General features: G+C 38.1%; 1 long non-coding RNA gene across 2 annotated transcripts in view; it reads right to left on the bottom strand.

Annotated features, from left to right (window-relative positions):
• Window positions 1-24,150, bottom strand: part of LOC117679252 (uncharacterized) — a 54,531-nt gene extending 30,381 nt beyond the window's left edge. The window contains exon 1 of one of the 2 annotated variants that reach the window (XR_009622261.2): window positions 23,731-24,150. This is a non-coding gene — a long non-coding RNA (uncharacterized LOC117679252). Of the gene's footprint in view, window positions 1-12,679; window positions 12,789-23,730 lie in introns of those variants that run through there. The other variant, XR_004595330.3, reaches the window with a different exon arrangement.
• Between the last annotated feature and the right edge of the window lie 3,132 nt (window positions 24,151-27,282).

Genomic DNA, 27,282 nt, shown 5'->3' with positions numbered 1-27,282 from the left:
CATTTCCTTCCTTTTTTTTTTTATGGCTTTCACTTTTGCTGTTCAGTTGACATCCTTCCCATAAGAGAGTACACAGGTTTTGGTTATAAATAGATTTAAGAAACTCAGACTTTCCCATCACCTGTCACTGACTTTGCTGTGCAGTATGTGTGTTCCTGAGGTTAAACTGTTCCTGAGGCATATCATCTTTTTATTATAGAAGAAAATATATTCCTATTGTTTATGGAGATTCTCAGTCATCCAGGTCCCAAAAGTGCTTTTTTTTTCAAGCGGCAACTGGACTTCCTGGTTTTCCTTTAAAGACATTTCGCTTCTCATCCAAGAAGCTTCTTCAGCTCTGACTGGATGGTCAGCATCCAGCATCCTGACCATCCAGTTAGAGCTGAAGAAGCTTCTTGGATGAGAAGCGAAACATCTTCAAAGGAAAACCAGGAAGTTCAGTTGCCTCTTGGAAAAAAAAGAAAGAAAAAGCATCTTTGCGATATATTCCTACTGTTGTTGTTTTTCTTACCAATATCACAAATTGAAGATGTGTGGCTTAATTTGTTTACCTACAATATGCCACAGAAAAGCAAGATTTTTCAACATGAGCTATGAGAGAGAGAGAGAGAGGGAGGGAGAGAGGGAGGGAGGGAGAGAGAGAGAGAGAGAGATTTCAATCAGAATAAAACTACATTGTCAGTTAGAAAGGTAATGCTACCTTTTGAACAAGCAAATGAGGAGAAGTTCATAAAATAAACAATGTCCTTTGTGTGTGTGTTTAGACTGACCCACAGTACATTAAACAGTGAAAAGTCTTGTTGAAAGGCATCACAGCCAAATGTTGGGATGACAGAAAAATATGCATCATGCAATATTTATTCCATAGCTCTTAAGATGTAGTGGGACAGTTGCATACAGTATCCTCTCTATTATGAAAATCCTTTTTATTTTGCTGTTTTCCACAAAATTAAAATGTACCATATTTTTCGGAGTATAAAACACATTTTCCCCCATAAAAGAGAGTGAAAATTTGGGTGTGTCTTATATACCGAATGTAGCCGGCCCACCCACCGGCCCCCTGGAAAATGGGGCCTGCAGAGGCCGCAATAGGCTATGGCAATACTGCAGCCTGAAACAGCTGGTCTTCAGGAGGCCGATCCAACCAACAGTCAGCTGCTTGTGCTAATCAGGCTGCACTGAAGCTGAAATTGAAACAGGCTGTTTGCTGCAAGGAGGCAAATTGCTGGGAGGCAGAGGCAGATTTTTTTTTTTTCCTTGTGCTAATCAGGCTGTGCTGAAAATGAAAATGAAACAGGCTGTTTGGCTGTTTGCTACAAAGAGGCAAATTGCTGGGAGGCAGAGGCAGAGGCAGATTTTTTTTTCTTATTTTCCTCCCAAAAAAGGTAGGTGTGTTTTATAGTCCGGAGCATTTTATATTCCGAAAAATATGGTAATCCCATCAATCCTGGGATCTAGTGATTTTAAGGACCACTGCTAAGTCCTTTCCTGAATTGGGTTATTTTTTTTCTTCTCTATTTATTAATATACATAATAAATGAAATGAGTAGGTAGAACATGGGGGGAAATGTAGGACATCTGTCACTTTATTAATGTTTATACAAGGAACTGAATTAGCTTTTGTTAAATCGGTTTATCAACAAGATTGCTTAATATTTTATAATCTACCTATATATTTATCAATCCTTGTCATACCTGACATACATGCATATCTTCAGCTATCATTGAGGGAGGTTTACTTAGGGCTAGGACTCCAGGCTTCTCTTAAACCTATCCCATCAACACATCCCAAAACTCTCATTCCTCCTACCTCCAGAACATAAACCTGGAGCATGTGCCCTTCGAGTGGCACATCCAATCTAATAGCCAATCATTGCAACAATGCTATCCATTGTCAGTATTGAATTTAACTTCAGCTTTTGCATCTGGAAGACCATGCAACGTTACTCTTTGCCTTAAGGCAGTAAAATATTTGGGCAAGCCCTGGGGTGGATAGGTAATGTTATAAACAAAGAGAGAAATACAAATATAAACAAAGAGCAGTGTTTGTCAATCTCAACAACTTTAAACAATATGGACTTCAATTCTCAGAATTTCCTAGCCAGTTGAAGTTCATACAACTTAAAATTGCTGAGATTGACAAACGCTTTGGGTACCTTTCAGATATGTTGACTTCAATTCCCAGAATTCCCCAGCCAGAATTGTTGTTGCTAACAATATTAAAATTCTTCACATTGGAGGAACCCGGTTTGGGATAAACTGCCCCAGTTTAGGGAAGAATGCATGGCAAGATGGCTGTTTTTTACCAGATTTTCCCAGAATAAGTGACTGATGAGTAGGTATGGATTTCTGTGTAAAAATAGACAAACCAATCCATGTGCTAATGTTTTGTTTTACATATGCTATCATAAAGCTATCATGTGCTAATTGTGCAGTCTAGAATTGACCTGCTTGTGACCTACAGGACAGAATTATATACTCCTTACTTCGCAATTGCAAGTTAATCAGATTATCTATATTTTATTTATTTGTTCTACAGATTATATGTTGAATAAAACTGCTCTTGTGGTTTGTGCTGGATATGAGATTGTCATTATTCCATTGTTTTTCTTTTGCAGTGTATTGTATGCTAAATTTCTCAAAACTAAATCCAGTTAATCCCAAGGTACTTCCTATAATTGAAAAGTCTGATCAAACAAGTAAAAATGCATCCTAGAAAATCTTGGAGGGAATCAAGTAAGTGTCTGCATGCAAGGATTTTAAAACACTTGATATTTTTAAATGAAGTTGCATTTCAACCCAGAAATCAATACTTCTTTCAAAGATCAAGAGATGTTTTTCTTTTAGCTTTACAGCCAGCACTTGGAATTAGGATACTAATCTCTACTAATCTGAAAGTATTTAAGATTACTTTGGAATAAACATGAATAGAAAATAGAAAATGATTTAACGTCTCAGGCCATCATTGCATGCACAAAACAGTTAGTGAATAAAATTTGCTTAATACAAATTGACACATATAAACCAGAAAGAGTGAGTTTAATTACAAAGCAGCTTTCCTCTCAGTTTCTTGATTTGTGTAGGTGGTGTGATTTTTCCTAGCCATACAATAATTCTAATTATTGAATTACAATTATTAGAATTATTATAAAGTATACAATAATAATAATAATAATAATAATAATAATAATAATAATAATAATAATAATATAGGGAAGAATGATAATTCAGCAGTAGTCATAAGGTTTGCTTCATTTTATTTATAGTCACAATTTAATTTAATTAATTTAATTAATTCAATTTATATGCCGCCCCTCTCCGAAGACTCAGGGCAGCTCTACCAAGCACAGCACTACCAAACATGCATGAATTGTAAGATTCAAAATTAAAATTGAATTAAAAGTGATTGGACCCATGAGTGATTCCATTCAATACTGAAAATTCATAAACATATGACAACAACAAACTGTAGCCCAAAACTTACCAAGCTTGCTTTTATATGAAGTATAAGAATAATGTTCTCACTATTCCCATACAACGAAAGAGTTAGAATTTTGCCATAGAAAACTGAAGAACGATGGAATCCAAATCTCAAATTCAAAGAGGAAGGTGGTTTTTAAACACTATTGACATGTGACAATTGTTGAGAACATGACCTGACCTTATCACTTTTATAATCTGATTGGGAGGACGGAAGGAAGGAAGGAAGGAAGGAAGGAAGGAAGGAAGGAAGGAAGGAAGGAAGGAAGGAAGGAAAGAAAGAAAGAAAGAAAGAAAGAAAGAAAGAAAGAAAGAAAGAAAGAAAGGAAATTTATCCCATCAAATATATCCATAAGAAGATGTTGAATTAATCATATTATGTCATACTTTCAACAGACAATAAACTATTCAGAAAACATTCATTCCAGGTAAACATTTCATTTTTTAAAATTCATATTTATATAATTTGGATTCTCAGTTAGTGTTGCTCCATCCTTTAGTGGGGACCTGGTTCTATCATAGATGTCTGTCTTGCAACACCACTCAAGAAACAAGTCTTCTACTCAAATGTGCATAGATATCTTGGAATAGAACCCACCATATTTTTCCCCAAAGACCCTCATTTCCCTTCTCCCCATCTGCCAAATCACTCTGGAAAATGAAAATGTTTGTTCTTACAGATCAATTTTGATTACAATTATGGCAACCATCATGATAACCAGAAATAAAAGAAGCTTATTAAAATAACAGAGGCAGGAGCCTATGTGCAAACTATGCTCTAGAGTCTCAGATGGAAAAACTGTGAGATACTGAATTCTCTAGAGAAACAAAAAAATCTGAGTCTAGCCACACTGGAATGCCATGTACAATCATGGAGAAAAAGGGTTACTTGAGAAGTGGGAACATTTATTGAATTTTACATAATGCGGTCTTTGGCTATTAGAAGACAAGTCTTATATTTTAATATGGCCTGAATTTAAAGAGTATTAGAGTCCAAATCCCATTTAAAGAGTAAGAATCTTTCATACAGACAACAGAGGATTTGAAGTTGGCCATAAAGCAGTGATTGGAAAGCTCTTATGAATATTTTATGGAAACTAAGAAAAACATAAATTTGTGATTTATGGATTTGATAATTAGAAAGGATAGACAATGGAAAGAAGGAAACTTAGTTGTACTTTTAGAAAGAGAAAATAAAATGAAAATGTATTTGTAACTGCTTTTAAAAAGATTGGAAACTGCTTCTTTATAATGTTTTCTTTTCTTTTTTCTTCTCTATTTCTTTCTTTATACTTTTTTCAGTTACTTATTACTTTACACCTGTGATGGCGAACCTATGGCACGCGTGCCACAGGTGGCACACGTAGCCATATTGGTGGGCACCTGAGCTCAAGTCTGCCAGCTGATTTTCAGGCCTTCTGGGCCCACCAGAAGTAGGGAAACAGGCTGTTTCCTGCCTCCGGAGGACCTCGGGAGTTGGTGGGGAAGGCCTGTTTTTCTCTCTCTCCAGCCTCCAGAGCCTTTCTAGGAGTCTGGGAAGGGCAAAAACAGCTTCCCCACCCTTCCGGAGGCCCTCTGGAGGCGGAACACAGCCCATTTGCCAACTTCCTGCCTCTGGAGAGCCTGCAGGAGGGTGGGGAAGGCCGTTTTTACCCTCCCCAGACTCCTAGAAAGGCTCTGGAGGCTGGGGAGAGCAAAAAATGGGCCTCCTGTGCCATCATGTGCCAGGAGCGGGGGGGGTAACTCGCACATGTGCAGGGGCAGGGCGCAAAGAATTATGGGTATGGGCACGCGTGCGACCCACCCACCCACCCCCTGCTCCTGGCACGTGATGGCAAAAAGGTCGACTCAGCCTTCCATCCTTTCTAAGGTGGGTAAATTGAGGATCCAGTTTGTGGGGGCAATAAGCTGACTTTGTATAAATATACAAAAGTATGAAGGCTATTGCTTAGCGCATTGTAAGCCGCCCTGAGTCTCTGGAGAAGGGCGGCATATAAATCAAATTAAAAAAAAAACGTTAGCCATCACTGCTTTACACTCTACTTATTTCTTTCAAAATTTGTATTTTTTCTCTTAAGATCTTTAAATAATAATAATATAATGAATTAATATAATATAGTTCAGTATAGTGTAGCATAGCACAATATAATATAATAAATAACATAACATAATTAATATCATAATATCATATAATAACAATAGCAATAGCAATTGCACTTAGACTTACATACCACTCCACAGTGCTTTACAGCACTCTCTGGGTGGTTTACAGAGTCAGCGTATTACTCCCAACAATCTGGTCCTCATTTTACTGATCTCAGAAGGTTGGAAGGCTGAGTCAATCTTGAGCCAGTCAGAATCGAACTGCTGGCTGTAGGCAGAGTTAGCCTGCAATACTGCATTCTAAGCACTGCACCAGCACAGAAGGTTTGGCACAGAACAGGGCATGTTGACCACCTAGACACCATCTTTCCCACTACAGTTACCTATATTTTTTATTTACAGTTATTTTCATGTCTTCTGCTTTCATATCAAACATTATATTTAAATATAGAATAGAATAGAATAGAATAGAATAGAATAGAATAGAATAGAATAGAATAGAATAGAATAGAATAGAATAGAATAGAATAGAATAGAATAGAATTCAATTCTTTATTGGCCAAGTGTGATTGGATACACAAGGAATTTGTCTTTGGTGCATATGCTCTCAGTGTACATAAAAAGACAAGATACACTCGTAAAGAATCACAAGGCACAACAGCCAGTGACTATATGATTTCTTACAATGCATAGGTCATTTTAAGTCTTCCCTATTTCCCCCTAAGCGAAGTTCTAGACTTGCTTAGAATCTAAAATATCTTGATGTGATTGACCTAAGAATAACAGTTTCTTCAAGGCTTCCTTTCACATCGTAAAAACAAAACATTCACTCACATCAAAATGCCTGTTCTATTCTCTTAGGCTCGTGTCTCTTCATATTAATAACTACTTAGTCAAAAGCTGGGAGTGGCTGCCCTCCATATAAAAACATGCATTAGCATGCAGATGGAAAAATTATGTGCCAGCAGAAGCATTCATTATTTGCTCTCATTATTTTGTGGCTTATCAAGAGTAATGAATCATCAAACTGAACTGGCTCATACATCAATCTTTATTTGCATAAACTGTATGCTAATAAAGTAATGCAGCTGAACAAGTATGTAAAAGCTTTATGTAAAGTAAAGAATTCTGAGATGACAAGAAGCTTCATTCATTGATTATACAAAACTCTCAGTTCTATTATCAGCAAGTTAATGAGCAACATTTAGAATTAATATTGTACAGAAGATTTCCCTGCATTTTTAAGCAGTTCTCAGTCAGTTGGATGAAAGAGAATTTGCATTCAAAATCCCTTTCAAAGGAGAAGAGGCAGTTAGTCAAAATCTCATGGGTGATGCATAATGATTTTCAACTTACTTAGTTACTAGGTGGCCCAGGGGTATATTTGGCCAGCACCAAGCCATGCCCACAGAACTGGTAGTAACAAATTTTACATTTCACCACTGTCTGGTACCATTTTCTAAGCCATGAAACTGCCAGATGTGGAAAAATCCAAAGTTTGTGTATAAACTAGCAGTGCCTATAAAATCACTACACAGTATAATTCGCAAAAATCAAACTGTTAGGCATCTCTGTCAGAAACTCAAATTTATGATAAAATACATTTATTCATATTTAGAATGAATATGAATACATTCCATTGAAGATTTAGTTATTCATTCCCTCAATGTATGCTGCAGCTTTTAAAAATATCTCTTACTTTTGTTCACCTTCAACATCAAGGGATGCCCTATTTTCTTTAAAACAGCCTTCTCTGATTCTGCACTGGGAGGTCGGCCTACATATGCTTAATCAAGAACATGTCAACTGTCCCACTCAGTTACCTAGCAAAGAAAGAATCCTGGCCATTTGTTCTGTCAAGAGTATACTTTACTGAAACTTAAATGATTACAGAAGTAGCATAAGCTGAATCTCAGGTTTTTCCGTGCAAATAACACAAAGGAAAATTCCATCTCCCCACCCCACCCCCTAGCATCCCCCGGTTATCTGCAAATGTCCAATCAGGTGCTTGTATATTGTTCAGGAAACAGGTGCTCAGTTCCCAACTCTGCATATCGTTACTTGACCTTGGCTGGCTAGAACATTTCACATGGCTCAATTGGGGTTCCATCCTCCCCCTTTTCTTCCATTCCAATCTTTCTCTCCCCCCACCCCCATGCTAATGTCAGGCTGTCAGCTCATGAAGCTTGGATAGGTGAGATGCAGCCATGACAGCACCGCTTTCGATTGTACACTATTAAGAATTTTATGAACCAAGCAGAAACAAATGATTCTCCCTGGGTTGCTTAATGCTAATGCAGACCAGGTATCTCAATATAGGAAGAAATTGCAAATTATTATTTTTTTAAATGCCATAGCATTATAACACAAAGGGAATAAATCTATAAGCGATTTGATATGACCTTACATAAAATTCACTCTTCAGGTGTGGATCAATCAGACGTTCAACTGTAAGACATCAAGTGAGCTTCGTTCGCATATTTGTATCTCTCTTTTTTATTGTATTTATTATTTATTTTGGAGTTCTTAAATAGCTCAAAGTTGTTCTTCCATTTAGGCACTGCTTAGAACAGGGGTGTCAAACTAAAGGCCCAGGGGCCAGATCCAGCCCACTGGGTGCTTAGATCTGGCCTGCAGGGCCACCCTGGAAGCAGCAAAGGACCTGCCCGCGGTGCCTCTGCCAGTGAAAACGGGCTCCCAAGCTCCGTTTTTGGCTGCAACGGCCTCCTGCAGCCCTATGCCAGGGAAAACAAAGCTCGGTAAGGTCGCCCATGGCCCTCCTGAGCTCCATTTTTGCTGTCAGAGCTGGGGAGCCCGTTTTCGCTGACAGAGCATTCAGGCCACCACAGGTGCCCCCAACGTGAGTGACGTTGAGCTGGCCATGCCCACCCTGGCCACGCTCCCCCTACCCCTCCCCCGAGGTCAAATACAACCCTGATGCAGCCCTCAATGAAAAGGAATTTGACACCCCTGGCTTTGAATAAAAAGAGGGCTCCATTAGGTGCCCCCAGTTATTGGGTTCAATATTCTTAAACTACTGCAGTAAAGCAACAACTTTTCTCCAAGATGTCAGTTCTTAACATCATTTACTATATTTAACAGACGTTCACCTTTAAAACTATATCAATGCACTCATGGTAGCAAGTAATAATAAATGTAAATTAGTTACAATGGTAAATGTTGGTCATTGTTACAGTAACAAGTACTGATTATGCAATGTTTCGTGCTATCTTTTTCATATAATCAGGTCAGAATTCGAAGCAAAAATATTATGGGGTTTTGTTTTATTTTTCCTAGCCAAAATTCTGCCTCAGGCCAAGAAAGAATTTCAAGAAAATTGAAAGTACTGAATACAGTTTCAAAGAAATACATTACCTGAAATTTCAGACTGTGGACTGCCCACTATACGAATTAGTATATGAAAATCAGTTTTCCATTTTGTGGTTAAACAGATTTCAGTCTTGTCAACTGATTTATCTATAAGCATTTCATGGAATTAAACTGAAGGTTTGGACACTGACAGTGGAATAGAATGTGCTGTTCTAATATGGGGTAATGCCTCCCCTGGGCATAAGTCAATGCTTTATAAATGATTTTAGCAGAAAATTTTAGGATAATCTCATTTTCTTCAGCACATCTTTCTATTCAAGTGCCTAGATCTGCAGCCCATTTTGATTAAATGTCCACAAGAATTGTTCCTGGATGATTGTAACCTGCATTTTCCAAGTAGAAGAACTTTAAGAAACGTGCCAGATTTTTTTGTCATTAAATACACCATTTTTCACAGAAGCTGTGTACTTCTCAGTACTATTAAATCCTAATCGACATTACATAAAACAGCCAATCATTTAGAGGCCCATGTAGATTTAGATTTTTACGTTTTAGATTGTTTTTATTCTGCCTTTATTATTTTTGTAAATAACTCCAGGCAGTAAACATATCTAATAATCCTTCTTCTTATTTTTCCCACAAAACCCCTGTGAGATGAGTTGGGCTGAGAGTGACTGGCCCAAAGTTACTGAACTGGCTTTTATGACTAAGGCAGAACTAGAACTCATGCTTTCCTGGTTTCTAATCTTAACCAAATTGGCTCATGTAATCTGCTTCTATGGTTTAGTAAGTGACTTACATGACATAACTGAATGACTAGACTAGACTAGACTAGACTAGACTAGACTAGACTAGACTAGACTAGACTAGAATAGAATAGAATAGAATAGAATAGAATAGAATAGAATAGAATAGAATAGAATAGAATAGAATAGAATCAAAATTTGGAAGGGACCTTGGAGGTCTTCCAGTCCAACCCCCTGCTTAGGCAAGAAACCCTACACCACTTCAGACAAGTGGTTATCCAATCTCTTCTTAAAAACTTCCAGTGTTGGAGCATTCACAACTTCTGGAAGCAAGTTGTCCCACTGATTAATTGTTTGAACTGTCAGGAAATTTCTCCTTGGTTCTAAGTTGCTTCTCTCCTTGATTAGTTTCCACCCATTGCTTCTTGTCCTGCCCTCAGGTGCTTTGGACACTAGCTTGACTCCCTCTTCTTTGCGGCAGCCCCTTAGATATTGGAACACTGCTATCACATCACCCCTAGCCCTTCTTTTTATCAAACTAGACATACCCACAGTGGTGAAAGCTACTTACCTTCGCTACCAGTTCGGTAATGGGAGCGTGCGCGCCTCTTCTGCGCATGCACAGAACCTTCTGCGCATGTGCAGAAGATTAAAAATGGGACGTAATGACATCCTGGCGGGTGGGCAGAGCCTCCCGCTGCCAGCGCTACTAGTTCAGCGAGCCAGATAGAACCAGGGGGATTTCACTGCTGCATACCCAGTTCCAGCAACTGTTCTTCATATGTTTTAGCTCCAATCCCCTAATCATTTTTGTTACTCTTCTCTGCACTCTTTCTAGATTCTCAATATCTTTTTTACATCATGGTGACCAAAACTGGATGCAGTATTCCAAGTGTGGCCTTACCAAGGCATTATAAAGTAGCATCAACACTTCACGTGATCTTGATTCTATCCCTCTGTTTATGCAGCCTGTGTTGGCTTTTTTGGCAGCTGCTGCACGCTGCTGGCTCATATTTAAATGATTGTCCACTAGGACTACCACATATACTGTAGCTGTGCATTTTGTTTTTCTTGCCTAAATGTAGAACCTTACTTTTTTCACCATTGAATTTCATTTTGTTAGATAGCACCCAATGTTCAAGTCTATCAAGATCCTTCTGTATCTTAAGCCTATCTTCTGGAGTGTTGGCTATTTTTGCTAGCTTGGTGTCATCTGCAAATTTGATGAGTTCCCCATCTATCCCCTCGTCCAAATCATTGATGAAGATGTTGAAGAGTACTGGGCCTAAAACAGAGCCTTGGTGTATTCCATTGCATACTTCCCTCCATGTAGATGCAGTTCCATTGAGGACTACACATTGAGTGTGGTTGGTCAGCCAGTTACGAATCCATCTGGTGGTGATGCTGTCTAACCCACATTTTTCTATTTTATCAAGTAGTAGGTTATGGTCTACTTTATCAAATGCCTTACTGAAGTCCAAATAAATTATATCAACAGCATTCCTCTGGTCCACTAATTTTGTCACTTTGTCAAAGAATGCAATAAGATTAGTCTGGCATGATCTGTTTTTGACAAACCCATGTTAGCTTTTGGTTATTACTTTGTTTGCTTCTATGTGTTCGCTGATTCATTGCTTGATTGTTTTGAGAATTATCTTGATTATCTTGATTAACAGAGAACTGACATTCTCTGTTGGAAGACTCTGCCTCCTCCAAACAGGTGACACTAAGTCTTCCTGGCCTTCCATCATCTTCAATCTCTTCTTCATCATTATATTGTTTTTATTATTGATATCTTACATTGTCTGGACTGCCTTTGTATTGAGGCTGTAGATAAATCCCATAAATAGCTAAAATCAGCATACACACATTCAGAAATGACCAAAATGATTCATTATTCTCTTGCACAGGAAATAGTCATGCTCCATGAAGCAAGAAACCAAGTAATCTGCCATCTGTTGCCTAAAAGTCTACCTTTGTATTCACTTTCTCATCTGTTTTGCTTGTTGTTCAGTGTAACAACTATTTCCATCTCCTGTGTTTACCTTGCACCTGCTAATATTTCCACTTGTCCACTGGTGAATCCAGATAATCATATCTCCTGAAATAAATATGCTGCTCTTTTATTCACCTTGTTGAAATGATTTGTGACTGAAGGAGAAAGGAGTAACAACAAAACAAAGAAATACTGTAGAAGCCTCAGCAAACAGTAAAAGCTTCACACTGACAGGGTACGGTATATTAAATTTATATGATAAAGTTTGTTTGCTGTTTAAATACCCTTTGAATATAGAACATGATATAATGACTTGAGATCCATTAGAAATTGATGTCTGCCTGGCAGGAAATAGAAATATATATTTTTAGGAATCCATATATAGTAGCTTTAGCATATAATTCAGCTGTATTCTACTGTAGTCTACCTGATGCTGCATGGGAATATGTGATTTGTAATTCATCAGCATCTTAATATCTGTGTAGCCATGCAATAAAAATTAAATCTACTACTACTGATTTGTTGTGAAGTAAACTAACCTTATGCAAATCAACTTTAACGTCAAAAATTTTTTAGCTATTGGCAGCAAGAATTAGCAATGATCAAAAAATAATGTAGCCCTGAATTAGCAAGTTATTCAGTTTATTGAATTCCAATGGCTTCAGAATTTTTATTTTAGAATTCTTAGTTTATGCACAACATCTGGTGTAGTAGTGGGTTGCCCCCGGTTCGCACCAGTTCTATAGAACCGGTAGTAAAACCGGCAGGAGGCTCCGCCCACCGACCCCGACATCACTAAAACGCTTCTGCGCATGTGCAGAAGAGCGTGCACGCATGCGCAGCCCCGCTGCAAACTGGTAGTAAAGGTAAGTAGAATCCACCCCTGATCTGGTGTCACCAAAATATACAACTGCTGTTGTCCCAATGGCCTTACTTAAGATTTGGAAGACATGCCCAAAAGCAGATGGGTCAGAAGAGACGGAGCAAGATTAAAACTAGATAAATAATAATAAATAAAACTCACAATTTGGAAGCAACTTTGGAGAGGGTTGTAGCAGCTTATCCAAAGCTGGGAAGATCACCTTCAATATAAATTTCCAAGATCCGAATTGCCAAGATAATATACTTTTATTTTCATCAGATATAGCGCTAGGTATAAAAAAGCAATAAACCCAGAGTTTATTGAAACTCCTATAATGAACATATACTTTATGAGAGAACCAGAATTGGAAAGAGAATCTCATTATATCAGATCCCATGCTGTGCATGTAGAAAAACAGCTTCAGTCCTCTTTAGCTAAAGAAAATATTCAAGGTCAGACATCATAAAGATTTCTTCCTGAGATTTTGGTGAACTGCCATCACTTTGAAGATATCCTTGAGTAAAATGATCAACAATCTGAATCAAGCCTTTCTGACAGACTCCCCCTAACCTTTTCTATGGAGGTCAGTTTAATATGTGGAAGACTGCTGTGCAAAGAAATTCTCCTGCATATTTTTTCCCAGTTCCTACTCAATGTGTCTAAGAAAGATTTTGCTTTAGGATTTTTTTTTTTCCAAAGAAGAAGAGAACTTCAGAAAAATTTTCACATCAAAATGAAAATACATCTATGAATTTAATTTAATTTAGTACAGGTATGTTTGTGTGGTATGGGATGCTGTGGCTCAGTGGCTAAGATGCAGAGTTTGTCAATCAAAAGGTCGGCAGTTCAGCGGTTCGAATCCCTAGTGCCGCATAACAGTGGGAGCTCCCATTACTTGTCCCAGCTTCTGCCAACCTAACAGTTCAAAAGCACATAAAAAATGGAAGTAGAAAAATAGGGACCACTTTGGTGGGAAGGTAACAGCGTTCCGTGCACCGTCGGCATTTAGTCATCCAGGCCACATGAGTCTTCAGACAATGCTGGCTCTTCGGCTTTGAAATGGAGATGACCACCGCTCCCTAGAGTCGGGAACGACTAGCACATATGTGCGAGAGGAACCTTTACCTTTTACCTTTATGCTTGTGTGACTATCCTGTCCATAGAATGAGGTCAGTGGTGGTCTGTGTGGAGCAATCAATGGTGATTGCTCCATCCTTATAATTAGGAGTATTAAGGTCACCAAAGAAATTTTAAGTGAATTTCTTCTTCCCCTAGAAAATCTGCCCACCCACAAATTTGGTGGAGAATTTGGAAAGGCTATTTCTACCTTGAAGTGTCACCAGGAATATATCCTGAAACATAATGCCCACTATTGCCTAGACTGATTAGTAGCCACACTCAGGGATCAAAGGTCTTCTGCAGTCCTATCTAAAGATGCCAGGGACATCCCTAGACTCTTTTCCAAGTATTATCATTGAGTTATAGTGCAAGAGGCTGACACATTCTTGGTAGCGTGTCTCTGGATGCTGAGAACTCAGGCACTGAGTTTGCACTGAACATTTGCACTGAAAATAGAAGAATTATATTTAGCATTTAATAGTAACCCTGACATTGTTTTAATAGAAATGTTTTTTAAGAAAAGAGGAAAAGGCCTTGATTGCAGATGGCAAACCTAATCTACTTGATTACGAGATTCCAACCACAATGTTAATTGCCAAGAGTTTCATGGCTGCCATTAAAATAAATGAGCTAAATTTTTGCAATGCTTGTCTTTCGAAAAGCAGAGTTACCCTATTATCTTATAGTAAACAGTAGACTGTTACAGAGCAGACATATAATTAAGGCAATAGACATTTTAAAAGGGGAGGAAAAATGCCCAGAGAATCTCTTGTTTTCTACCCACAATTCTTCCACAACTGAATTATCTGTCAGACAATCTGATAGACTCTACAACATATGGTCAGACCCCTAGATTAACAGGGTTGAAAACAGTCTGGTCTTTCAAACAGAATTCTGCTATTAAAAGACTCGATGCTTTTTGCACATTACGGTTAAATTAAATGACTTGAAATAAAATTAGGCTTTAGATACAAGCCTTCCCAGAACTGCACCTCCAGTCATCATCCAAATGGTAACTCTACTGCAAAATAGATTAGTTGTTCATGATTTCAAACTATAGAGAATGGTTATATCAATTTATAATACATTTCAATTCTAACAACCAAGGAAAGAGATTGCCTAAAATGCCTATCGCATTTATCTGTTGCAATAGTTTTGGGAAAGAAACATGTGGACTTTAGCTATCTCTAATATGCTTCTTTGATACTCTATAAAAAAAAAGAAAAGAAAAGATAAAATAGTAGCACTAATCAGAGCATAAACATTATTGAGAAATCGAAACTTTTATAGGTTACTGGAATTTATGTACCATAATGCACACGAAAATATAACAATGTGTTTAAATTTTATTTACCTGTTTCATTATCATTTCAGTTTTTACATTTGCATAAACCTCTAAGTAGCATATAAAGACTGAAATCACTATAACAAATGAAATAAAGTACAAGGAGAACAGTATACTGAAGATGAAAAGTGAACCTGGCCTGGATCTCAAGCTGTGGCAATGAGACGGACACCAAACCAAAAGATGTATTTAGAAATCCTGACAGAGGCTTGATCCAATGATCCATACCTTTTGGTAATTAAAAATAAATAAATAAAGCCTGATTGCAGCTTAATGCAATGTAGTTTTTAAAAATGTGTCTAGATGGCAGGTCTTATATCAAGGAACAGAAATGTGAATGCAAATTAGATTTGCTGAAGCCTTTTGAAACAATACTTATTCCATAATTACATGACAGAGGAGATCATAGTGTCCCTAAGGCTGGTAATACAAAAGTAGATGTTGTCTGTATTGGCTAATCTCCCCTTGGCAGTATACCAGGTATCTAGGTTGATGTGTTGCTGGAATCCTTGGAATAGCTAGAGAGGAGAAATGTATTTATTTATACTTAATATATATATATATATATATATATATATATATATATATATATATATATATATATATATATATATATATATATATATATATATACACACACACACACACATATATATATATATATACATATATATATATATATATATATATATATATATATATATATATATATATATATATATATATATATATAAAATGTGTGTGTGTGTGTGTCTACAATAAACAAAGTCTTCTGACTGGGTGTGTATTTTGTTCTAACTTGTTTGTCTTGGTTTGGTCCAATTACTTTGTGTATCGCATTAACCAATTTCAATGCTTTGAATGTTATGGTTTATGCTTAATGGGATGTGTGTTCTCAACTATTGTTGCTTATTCAATGAACCATGGTTAAAGCAAATAACACCGTTGTATGAAAGGTGAACCCTTCTTGTACCCCAGGTTGAGCAAGCAGCTTATTTTGCAGCCTGATTTTATGCAAATTAAATGAAGTTTTCAAACCAAATTCCTGAATTCACCTTATGAGTTATTAAGATAGAACTATAAAGACAGTGATACACGCAGAAACCAAAGTAGGACCCTTCTTTCTGCTATGGTTTCTCAAACTTTTTCAAAATGTTGGTATGTCAGAAAATTGGGATGAGGTAAGAGAAGACCAGGAATTTTTTTTCTGAACTTAGAACTCGAAATATCCTGAATGAGGCCTGTTCTGCTCAGGATTCTGTTCTAAAGATTTTTGTTTTTAATTCAAGCTTACCCTAAACTGTTTTTTTGCATTGTTCCAGAAATAAAGTTTTCAGAATTTCCTCCACCGTGCTTTTAACTGTTCTAAAAAGGATAGATGATTCTACCATTCTAGAAATTCTAACAGTAGGACAATATAAACCCTGCCATCACATGATCTAGTAGTTGTTTGCATTATGATTTCCAAATTATTCCAGAGTTATTTGTATTAGCAACTTACTAACAAATTGTGTTTCAAGCTATAACTGCCTCAGTGCCTTAATTTCAAAGGTTGGTCTTGGAACTCTCTGGGGAAATAGACTTAGAAGTTGATGCGCTTGAGCTGGGAAAACAAGTGGAATGTACTATTTCCCCAACACCTCTGATTAATGGCTAGAATTATCCCAAGAAGTCAGGGGAAGTCCAAGTAAAATAATCAGAGGATTTTCCTTCCAGAGGATCCTATTTAAGAAGCAATAAATAACCAAGTTTAATCAGGATAGCGCATCGAGATTTTGATCTTCATTTATCTCTGTGGACTGGTTAAACCTTACTCTTATCCTTATTTTTCTGCACAAATAAGGGGTTCTGTGAAAAACCTGGCTGTGGCCAAGGAGATTTATTTTGCTTTTCATTAACTTCTAAGAAGCTGAAATTTAGTTTGGAAGAGAAACCTGTCCTGGCTCAATAATTATTGCTGACCAGCCCCATCTTGTGTTCTGCTGAAAAACCTGTATGTATTTTTGTAAATCAGGGTTGGGTTTTTTTATTATTATATAGATTAGAATCCTTTTTTAAAAAAATAAAGTTTGATTTTGTTTATTCTGTGTGACATTGACATATCTCCCAAAGGTGAGAGGGAAGCCATAACACTTCTAGACACACTCCTATATGCTACAGGGCAAGGAGATTGTTACTACAGGTAAATCCTCAACTGATACCCACAATTGGGATTGGGATTTTGGTCGCTAAGCAATTAAATGAGTCATCACATGATCAGACCTGATTTTTACAAGCATTTTTATCATGGTTGTTAAGTGATTCATGGGTTGTTAATGAATCCAGCTTCCCCAATTGATTTTGCTTGCCAGAAACCAATTGAGAAGCTTACAAATTATGATCACATGACTGCAAGAGTTGCAACCATCATAAATGCAAATCAATTGCAAAGCACCTGAATTACAACCATGTTTCTCCAGAGATGGCGCAACAGTCATAACTTTGGGGTAGGTCATAAGTCACTTTTTTTCAAGGCTATTGAAATTTTGAACTGTCATTAAAGAACTATTGTAAATTGAGGACAATCTGCATTTTTTTCCCGTTTAATTCACCAGAATAGCAGTATAAATTGGAGGAACCCTATCTGTGTCACACAGCAGTGGAAGGATGTCAGGTGAGACACTCCCTGGAAAAGAGGTAGTAGCAGCAGTAACTTTGATGGCAAGGCAAAATACCAAGAAGCAGAAGGTTGGCAGAAGACAGGGCCAGAATGTGTAGAATGTGGACTTTGGAAAAAGAAATTTAAAACTTCTAGCTTTTAACTCTCATCCATACTTGGATTTTTTTAAAAAATGCAGAAATTCATTACTTTTGTCTGCATCTTAATCCAAAATATACATTTTGCATGAATGTTAATGCACTATGCATTTTAATACTGTGAATACTATCACAAAGCTCAATGAAGTAAGAAAAAATGAATAAATGCATTCTAGTTTATTTTTAATCAAAAAATATGAATCACATTAGTTTGTTTAGGAGTGGACCATATAAAATATTTACATGTTCCTGAAAGAGATACAACCTCCCGAATAAAAGAGAAAATGCAGATTTTGTATAATGCTGGCCACTGAGGGCACCTTAAAAGTATTTTAAACTATAAATCTTACCCAGCCTCCCACAAAATATATTAGTATGATTGTGATGGGAATCCATCACAATCCAACATAAGAGGAGATGATCATATTGGAAAAGGTGATATTTTCTTCTCTGGTAAAATTATACTGCTAACTAGGGCATACAAAACCTTTGCCAGACCAATTCTCGAATACAGCTCATCTGCCTGGAATCTACACTGTATATTGGACATTAATATGATTGAGTGGGTCCAGAGGTATTTCATGAGAAGAGTACTCCACTCCTCTATTCACAATAGAATCCCTTATGCCACCAGGCTTGAAATTTTGGGCTTGGGCAATCAGGAACTGCACCGCCTGTGGTCTGATCTAAGTAAATACACAAAATTGTCTGCTACGTCTTACCTGTCAACGACTTCTTCAGCTTCAACCACAATAATACACAGGAAACAATTGATACAAACTCAAGGTAAACCGCTCCAAACTCGATTGCAGAAAATGCAACTTCAGCAACAGAGTGGTCAATGCCTGGAATGCTCTACCCGACTCCATTGTTACATCCTCAAACCCTCAAAGCTTCAACCTTAAACTGTCTACCCTGGATCTCACCCCATTCCTAAGAGGTCCGTAAAGGGAGCGTGCATAAGCGCACCAGCGTGCCTACCATCCCTGTCCTACTGTCCCCATTTATCTGTATTCATTTCCTTCAATCATATCCATGTTCATTTTTATATCTGCTATCTTGTACATGTTTGACAAACAAACAAACAAACAAATAAATAAATATGTTTAATTCATTTTAGATCATGTGCAAGTAGGAAAGCTGATAAAATCATTTATTTATTTGTTTGTTTGTTTGTTGTTTGTTTAACAAATTTGTACACCACACAACTCATACACAGTGACTCCTTGTCAGATGTCCCTTTTCCTGAAAAACACAGGTCTTTCTTAAACTTTTAAGTTTACTGTAAAAGCAAAACATGAAGCAAGGATTTGTGAATGCTACTTCTGCAGAATATTTGTTAAATACTCAATATTGGTTTGAAATACAAATTGGTTTTTAAATGGCCCATTTGTTGGAACATTGGTAACATAAAATAAAAGCATCATGACTGATGGATCAATCGATGATTGATTGATTGATTGACTGATTGATTTATATATTTCCTAAATTAAGGAATCTGGTCCATCAGGTTACATCTACAAAGCTGGGCAGTAGCCATGATAGTAATCATTTCTTTATTACAGTCATTTGATTGCCACAAAAGTGAATACATTTAAGTCATTTAGATAACCAGAGACGTAAGGTTCAGTTTTTGGGTATGGCTCCCACTGACCTATCATTGCTTAGTTAACATATTACTAGTCTTGCTTATCAGATCATTTGCAACAAAGATGTTGATAAAATAATAAAAATAATGGTCATGAAAAATTTGAACATCCCAGGGGGGTATTTATCTATTAGCAGATATAAAGCTACAGAATAAGTCTTCCCTGATTTATTCTTAATAACATAAAAAGTATTGAAATCTACTAGTGTAGAAAGAAGAAAATCCAATGAGATGCATTCTCCTCCCTCTATCGTTCTGATATCTCAAAGGCAAATATGCCCATAATTTTCAAATGTTTGCCAGTATAAACAACTACTATTTTTCACATTTCTTATATTAAACAAGTTTGTAGTTAAGCCATGGTAAGTCTCATGCCATCTTTAAGGAGAGGCATTCAAAAATATTACTCAAATATCAAAATACCACACATTCATTCTGATAATCTTTTTGGCCTTTAAATCTAAACACACAAAATATTCTAAGACATAACTAAAGAAACAGAATTTCTCCAAAGGAGCTTTCACCAAGTCGTATTTAAGGATACCTTCTAAAACAAGAATGAAATGAATAAATCTTGCTAGGGGAGCTGTCCTTGCAGGTTATGTCTAACCCTTAAAAGCATTCCTTTCATTGAGATTTTGTATTATTAGAAGTAAATCTCTATCAGCAAAGAATGTCCCTAGTCCACAACCTATCTCAAAATCTAATTTAAACTTGAGATATGTACTTTTGGAAGTTGAAGTGTTCTTTGTCTACTTGTGTGTTTCTGTGAGCATGAATCTGACCTGAATGGTATTCAATGAAACAGGCTTTATAATGATAAAAGAAAGGAGACTAACTTAAAATTAAAGTATTGGCATTAGCAAACCCTAGCTTCTAGCTAATTACAACCTACTAGGACAGTGATGGCTAACCTTTTCCAGACCGAGTGCCTCCCACATGCACCCTGCTCCCTGTGCATGTGCATGTGCCCCCCCCCACACGCGTTCCTGTGCATGCGTGCGTGGGCCCCCTACATGCTCCCAGCCCTCCTCATGCGCGCAGAGACCTGAAGACCAGCTGCCCGGGGGCAGGTGCGCGCATGTGCACAGTGGAGCTGAGCTGGGGCGACAGCTCGCATGCCCAAAGAGAGGGCACTGCGTGCCCCCTCTGGCACGTGTGCCATAGGTTCCCCATCACGGTACTAGGAGAAGACTCCAAGAACATATTCCAACTTCAGTCCTTTTCTTATCCGTTCATAAAAAGTAGCTCACTATTTGCTATTTGGTTTTAAGAAGTTACTCTCCCTGGCCAGACTGATAATAGTTCTAATGGCTTCTCTGTCTCTTTTTCTTTCTTCTGTACATACATTGACTTTGTGCCTTTGGCCTGTATACAACCTGCACATCCAGACTGATTCACCCTTGGCAGCAACTTCAGTCCCTTGGCAAAACCTTCTAGTTTTGGAACAGCTTCTGGGTCACTGTGCCCTATTTGTCAGTGCCATTTGGTTGTTCTGTTTTTGTGATTACAATTCTCTGATGCCCTGGCTTTATCGTCTGCACAGCCCAATCCAAATGGTCCGTTTTTCTGGAGGGTGTCTTCTCCATATTACATTACATAACAACGGCTGCCATTAAATCTTATTTCTCATAATTTCACTGTGATATAGTTTATTGAAAACAGATTTAACTCCATATATAAGACCGTATAAAAAATGTTAAACGTTCCAATGAGTGCCTTTCCTTTGCCTAATACACAGTTGAATCTTACAGGGCTTCTCCTGGCTAAAGTGATTTTGTCCTTTTGCAAAGTAATAGTGGGTTTATGCTGATTCAGTTTAGCAGATTCTCTTTTTCATTAATGAATTTAGGTGATGTGGCAGAATTAGTGGCATCTATATTTTAGATTAGTTACAGATGCCTTTATGCAGATGCCATATAAAGGCTTCTGTAACTAGAATAGAATAACAGAGTTGGAAGGGATCTTGGAGGTCTTCTAGTCCAACCCCCTGCTTAGGCAGGAAACCATACACCACTTCAGACAAATGGTTGTCCAATCTCTTTTTAAAAACTTCCAGTGTTGGAGCATTCACAACTTCTGGAGGCAAGTTGTTCCACTGGTTAATTGTTCTGTCAGGAAATTTCTCCTTGGTTCTAAGTTGCTTCTCTCCTTGATTAGTTTCCACCCATCGCTTCTTGTCCTACCCTCAGGTGCTTTGGAGAATAGCTTGACTCCCTCTTCTTTGTGGCAGCCCCTGAGATATTGGAACACTGCTATCATGCCACCCCTGGTCCTTCTTTTCATCAAACAAAACATATCCAGTTCCTGCAACCGTTCTTCATATGTTTTAGCCTCCAGTCCCCTAATCATCTTTGTTGCTCTTCTCTGCACTCTTTCTAGAGTCTGCACATCTTTTTTACATCCTGGAGACCAAAACTGAATGCAGTATTCCAAGTGTGGTCTTACCAAGGCATTAGTGGTATTAACACTTCACATTAGTGGTGGGTTGCTACCGGTTCACACCGGATCGGGTGAACCAGTAGCGGCGGCGGCCGGAGGCTCTGCCCACCCACCCAGAAGCTTCTGCACATGCACAGAAGTGCCATGCGCACGAGCACACACACAACTGAACCAGTAGTGATGGGATTTGGAACCTGTCCCTGCTTCACGTGATCTTGATTCTATCCCTCTGTTTATGCAGCCTAGGACTGTGTTGGCTTTTTTGGCAGCTGCTGCACACTGCTGGCTCATATTTAAATGGTTGTCCACTAGGACTTCCAGATCCTTCTCATAGTTACTACTAATTAAAATGGATACTATATAGCATCCCACTTAGTCTTTCTTTTAGGGTCTTTTCTTATACAGGTAGTCCCCGACCTACAACAGTTTGTTTATTGACCATTCAAAGTTTCAACATTACTGAAAAAAGTGACTTATGACCATTTTTTACAGTTATGACTGTTGCAGCCTCCCCATGGTCATGTGATCAAAATGTGGATGCTTGACAACTGGTTCCTATTTATGACGGTTGCAATGTCCCGGAATCATATGATCCCCTTTTGCAACCTTCTGGCAAGCAAAGTCAATGGGGAAGCCAGATTCACTTAACAACCATTGTTAAGGAACCCTTGAGTAGCAAGGGTGTATACATGAAAGCGACTGAGAGTAGTTACGAAGAAACACAGTCAACACACAAGTACACTGAGTTGTGTTTACTTTCAGGAAATAGTAAGGCATAGTCCAATAAACAGTCCAGGTCATACACATATAAAGCAGGAGATAGCCAAAACGACAGTCCAGGGATAATCCAATAATGAAGTCTTCTTACCAGTCATCATAGTCATTCACAATAAACAGTTCTTCTGGAGTTGTAAACAGCGATATCAGAGAGCAAGAACAGCAAAGAGAACAAACCATGTTTCTAGCTCCCTCTTAAGGACATTGGCTACAGAGCTAACCAATCAGGACACAGTATGATGCAATACAGCAGTCTTAAAGCTACATTGATGGTTTATATATTGCTAACCCAACAAGTTAAGTAATAGTCATTTACTAACAACCATGTTGCTAATTTAATAACTTCAGAGATTCACTTAAGAAATGTGGCAAGGAAAATCGTAAAAGGGGGCAAAACTCATTTAACAAATTTCTCACTTAACAACATAAATGTTGGGCTCAATTGTGATCATAGGTTGAGCACTACCTGTCCTGGGGTAAGCAGAATCCTTACCTATAGAATGTAGGTATGGGCTCCTCTAGTCTAACCAGTTTGTCTAGTCTCCCTTTCCTTTGACAATTGGTTATAAATGATGCAAGCCACTGAAAATGAAGTATTTTCTCCTATTTTTTTTACCTTACAGAGATTGTTGACACAGAACTGCAGCTTTCTCTTAAAGATTACACATATTATAGTCTTGCAAGTGTTTTATCATGAAATCAATTTCTGCAAGCATGGAGTGCCATAGCACTCTTCTACTTCTCTTCTTGAACAGCTGGCCAAGGATTGCTGCCAGTGCTTCAGTAAATACCGATCAAGTTAATAACTACAGATAGGCCTATCCTGCACTATGGAATGTCTCCATCCTCCTTATCATCTAAATCGGTAACTATTCTGCCTACTGCTCCCCCCCAAAAGAAAATAATTAAATATGCATTGTGTAAGGATGTACTTTTTCTACCATCCTTAATTCCAGTAGATGCTTCCAAAGTCCTAATATGGTATGAGACATTACGTGACTTCATTCTAAATGAAAAAGCAAAAGCAATCGTGTTTACACACATAAGAACTTATTTAGCCAGATAATAATTCGTGGCTTTCTATACCTTTTCCAGCTGTATAATATCTTCTTTCTTTTTTTTTTTCAAATGTAGGGATCAAAATGTAGACAGCAATTCAAGTACAGTCATCCATGAACGTAGATGGCAACATGATTCCATAGATCATTTTATTTCAGTCCTTCTGAATGATTTAAATAACAGCAGCATTGCCTTTCCTGATGATTCAAGCAAGGAATTCCACGGGGAAAACATATTTGGCTTGGAGAATGGTTTGAGCAAAGTACCCCTTTGAAGCTGCTTCATGAGGCGATCCCTTCATCCACCCTTGCTTCAGCTGTAGCCCTTCTTCCAGAAAGCTACTGGCCCTGCTGGATGTAGCTCCAAGGCAAGGCAAAGCAACTGGCTGAGATGAATCACGTCAAGGCCATTGCACAAAATGCCTCGAGGCAAAGTCAAACTGTTTCACACAAGCCGAATTTCAGGCATGGCATTTGAGTTGACATTTTCACTGAGCTATCATTTTCCACCATAACTCTAAGATCTCTTTCCTGATTGCTCGCTCAGTACTAATGCTAATGAAAGGCGTATAGAATCAGCATTTTACAGTTAGCTTTTGCAGGATCCTGCCCTTCACTTGGGCCACGGGCTATATATTAACTGAAGCGTAATCCTTCTGCATAGCTCTTGCCCATTGCTCAAAAGGTTATTTTTGTTAACAGGACATCAGGGTTTTCTCAGTTCTTAAAATGATGTTTCCTTTTAAGTTTGCATTCTTTCCATGCTCCAAATAGTGCTTTAACTACATCCATTATCCTCTTATGCAATGTTCTCTCTATCCCTTTTACCCTTGGACTGACTGCTGTGGTCTGAGCTGAATGTTTTTGGAGACTGTTCATTTTCCTGTTTCCTTTCAGGTCTGCCAACCTTGCACTGATTTTTATAGATCTCGTGTATGTGTAGGGTTTTTTTGCCTAGACTACAGATATTTTAAATGTATCTTTCAAAAACCAAAATGAAGCAACTCATTACTCCTAGGTTTTAGCATGGAAAGTTCTGTTCTATTTCCCATGCCTGCTCAACGTCTTGAGTGCTTAACCTAAATTTCCACATACTCCACAGAACAGGGGTGGAAGGCAGTCAGATGGCTGGAGGTCTTCTTCCTTGGGCGGCAGAAAGCAGCCGTAGGAGAAACCTCATTACCCCAACTCTACAAAGAAATTAATGGCTGTTGTCAGCCCTTTGATATAGACCAGGTCAGGAAACAGTCTTCTTTATTGACATAATGTATAATAACAGAATCTTGAAAGCCTGAGAGTTTCTCTTTCCCTGTCTCACACATCAAGGCCAGGGGTCAGCAACCCACTGCTCTGGAGCTGCATGTGGCTCTTTCATCCCTCTGCTGTGGCTCCCTGTCGCCAGTCAGCTCCACAATTTATAGGGCTTTCTGTTAGGACAGGTAGAGGAAAAAGGATGCTGCACTAGGAAGAGACTCTATGGTGGGGGAACCGGACTTCCGGTTGGCTCCAGAATTGAACAAGGGGCTTCCGGTTAGGACCTTTGTGGTTCTTTGACTGTTTAAGGTTGCCAACCCCTGATCAAGGCAGTTCAATCTTGGGTTTCTTCCTCATTCTTTCCTGTCTTTCTGAACCAGGCTGATAGTTTTTAATGGCTTTGAAATCTTTTTTGCATGGCCATCTCTATACTCCTCAATACCCAGAAGCCTATGATTGTAGAAAAGAGTGGCCCAAGAGAAGACACCATCTGGCACTGTCTAGCTCTTAAGGTCTCCATGGAGTCCAAAAACCTCTTTCTCATATCAGCCTGACTTAAGAATTTTCTTTTCCATTTGAGCCAGTGAAAGAAAATGGAAATAAATTACTAGAAGTAGAAAAGAGAGATTAAACTACTCAATTAAACACTCAATCTTCATGCCTTGTTCATTGCAAGCTGGTGGACTTCCCACTACTCAAATCCCACACAGACTCTTTGGATTGTTTTACATCATGGTGGGGGACAACTAAGGGGACTGGAGGCTAAAACATATGAAGAACGGTTGCAGGAACTGGGTATGTTTAGTTTAATGAAAAGAGGGACTAGGGGAGACATGATAGCAGTGTTCCAATATCTCAGGGGCTGCCATAAAGAAGAGGGAGTCAAGCTATTCTCCAAAGCACCTGAAGGCAGGACAAGAACCAAGGGGTGGAAACTAATCAAGGAGAGAAGCAACGTAGAACCAAGGAGAAATTTCCTGACAGTTAGAACAATTAATCAGTGGAACAACTTGCCTGCAGAAGTTGTGAATGCTCCAACACTGGAAGTTTTTAAGAAGACATTGGATAACCATTTGTCTAAAGTGGTGTAGGGTTTCTGCCTAAGCAGGGGGTTGGACTAGAAGACCTCCGAGGTCCCTTCCAACTCTGTTATTCTATTCTATTCTAATATTCTTTAAGGATACAGCCACATGAGGACTTTGCACCATTTCAGATGCTCATAACTGAATAGCAGAGGCTAAGATTTCTTTCCCACTCCTGTCTGAAGATACTTATTATGGAAACCAGCAAACTGTGTTTTTTCCTACTAAGTGGCAGCCCCTCATGTACATGTATTGCCTAGCAGGTTCCTTGCATGTAACTGGTCCGAGCTCCCTGTGCATGGTGATTCATTTCCTGGTACATGTTGTATTCAAGTGCAGCAAAAACACATGTAACCAAGGAGATCCATGGTGCCGCCGCCTATTTGTTGTGATAGCAAAACTAATATTGATCTATATCAAACTGGCCTGAAGGCATATTAAGTTGTGATTATACATCGAAGAGGTTGATAGAGCATAGCTGCTAAAGGATGCTGGAATTGAAAAGAGAGAGTTAGAGCCAGAACAGGATTATCTAATATTTAAAGTATGCCACAAAACAAGCCTAGTCAATTTGAAATGCTAGCTGGTTGTGTAACTGTGGAACTATCTGGAGAAAAAAAGTAGGCCATTTCCAAGCTGTTTGGTTTAGTTTGTATTATGTTTAGATGTTCCCTTATTTCTTAGGAATCATGGTAACAGAGCATTTCCTTCTTTTCTACCACCATTTACCATCTGAGTTGGTAAAAAGTAAGGAGAAACTAGTCAATATCTTCAATCGTCAAGCTAAGAACTTTATCAGCTACCTTCTGAAGGATGTGGGTCTTTTTTCATACAATATTAATATATGTGAGCTTTGACAATTGGTGGGAATCCTTTGATTTATAGCAGTAATATGTTTGTCCTGCCTACTTCAAGAGAGTGTGCAACACACACACACATATTCACATACAAATGCATACAAATTTAAGTATACACACAACATTGCATCAATATACAGTAATGATTCCCAAATGTTAAGACAATGATCAAACACTGGAAGCAATGTAGAAGTAACTTAAGGTAGTTACAAATTAAGTTACTTAACTACTCTGTTTTGAAATACTAAGTATTTGAGACAATAACTCCAGAGGACCCACTACTAGACCTTTATGCTGTGACCTCCACAAACAACAAAACTCTAGGACAAAATTTACAAGCTAAGATCCCAAAGCTACACAAGCCCCTTTAAACATGGAGTACAACCC

The sequence above is a fragment of the Pantherophis guttatus genome, chromosome 2 (assembly GCF_059756535.1).
Source record: "Pantherophis guttatus breed Tessera chromosome 2, ASM5975653v1, whole genome shotgun sequence".
NCBI classification, from domain to species: domain Eukaryota; kingdom Metazoa; phylum Chordata; class Lepidosauria; order Squamata; family Colubridae; genus Pantherophis; species Pantherophis guttatus.
This window is presented reverse-complemented; position numbering and strand designations above follow the sequence as displayed.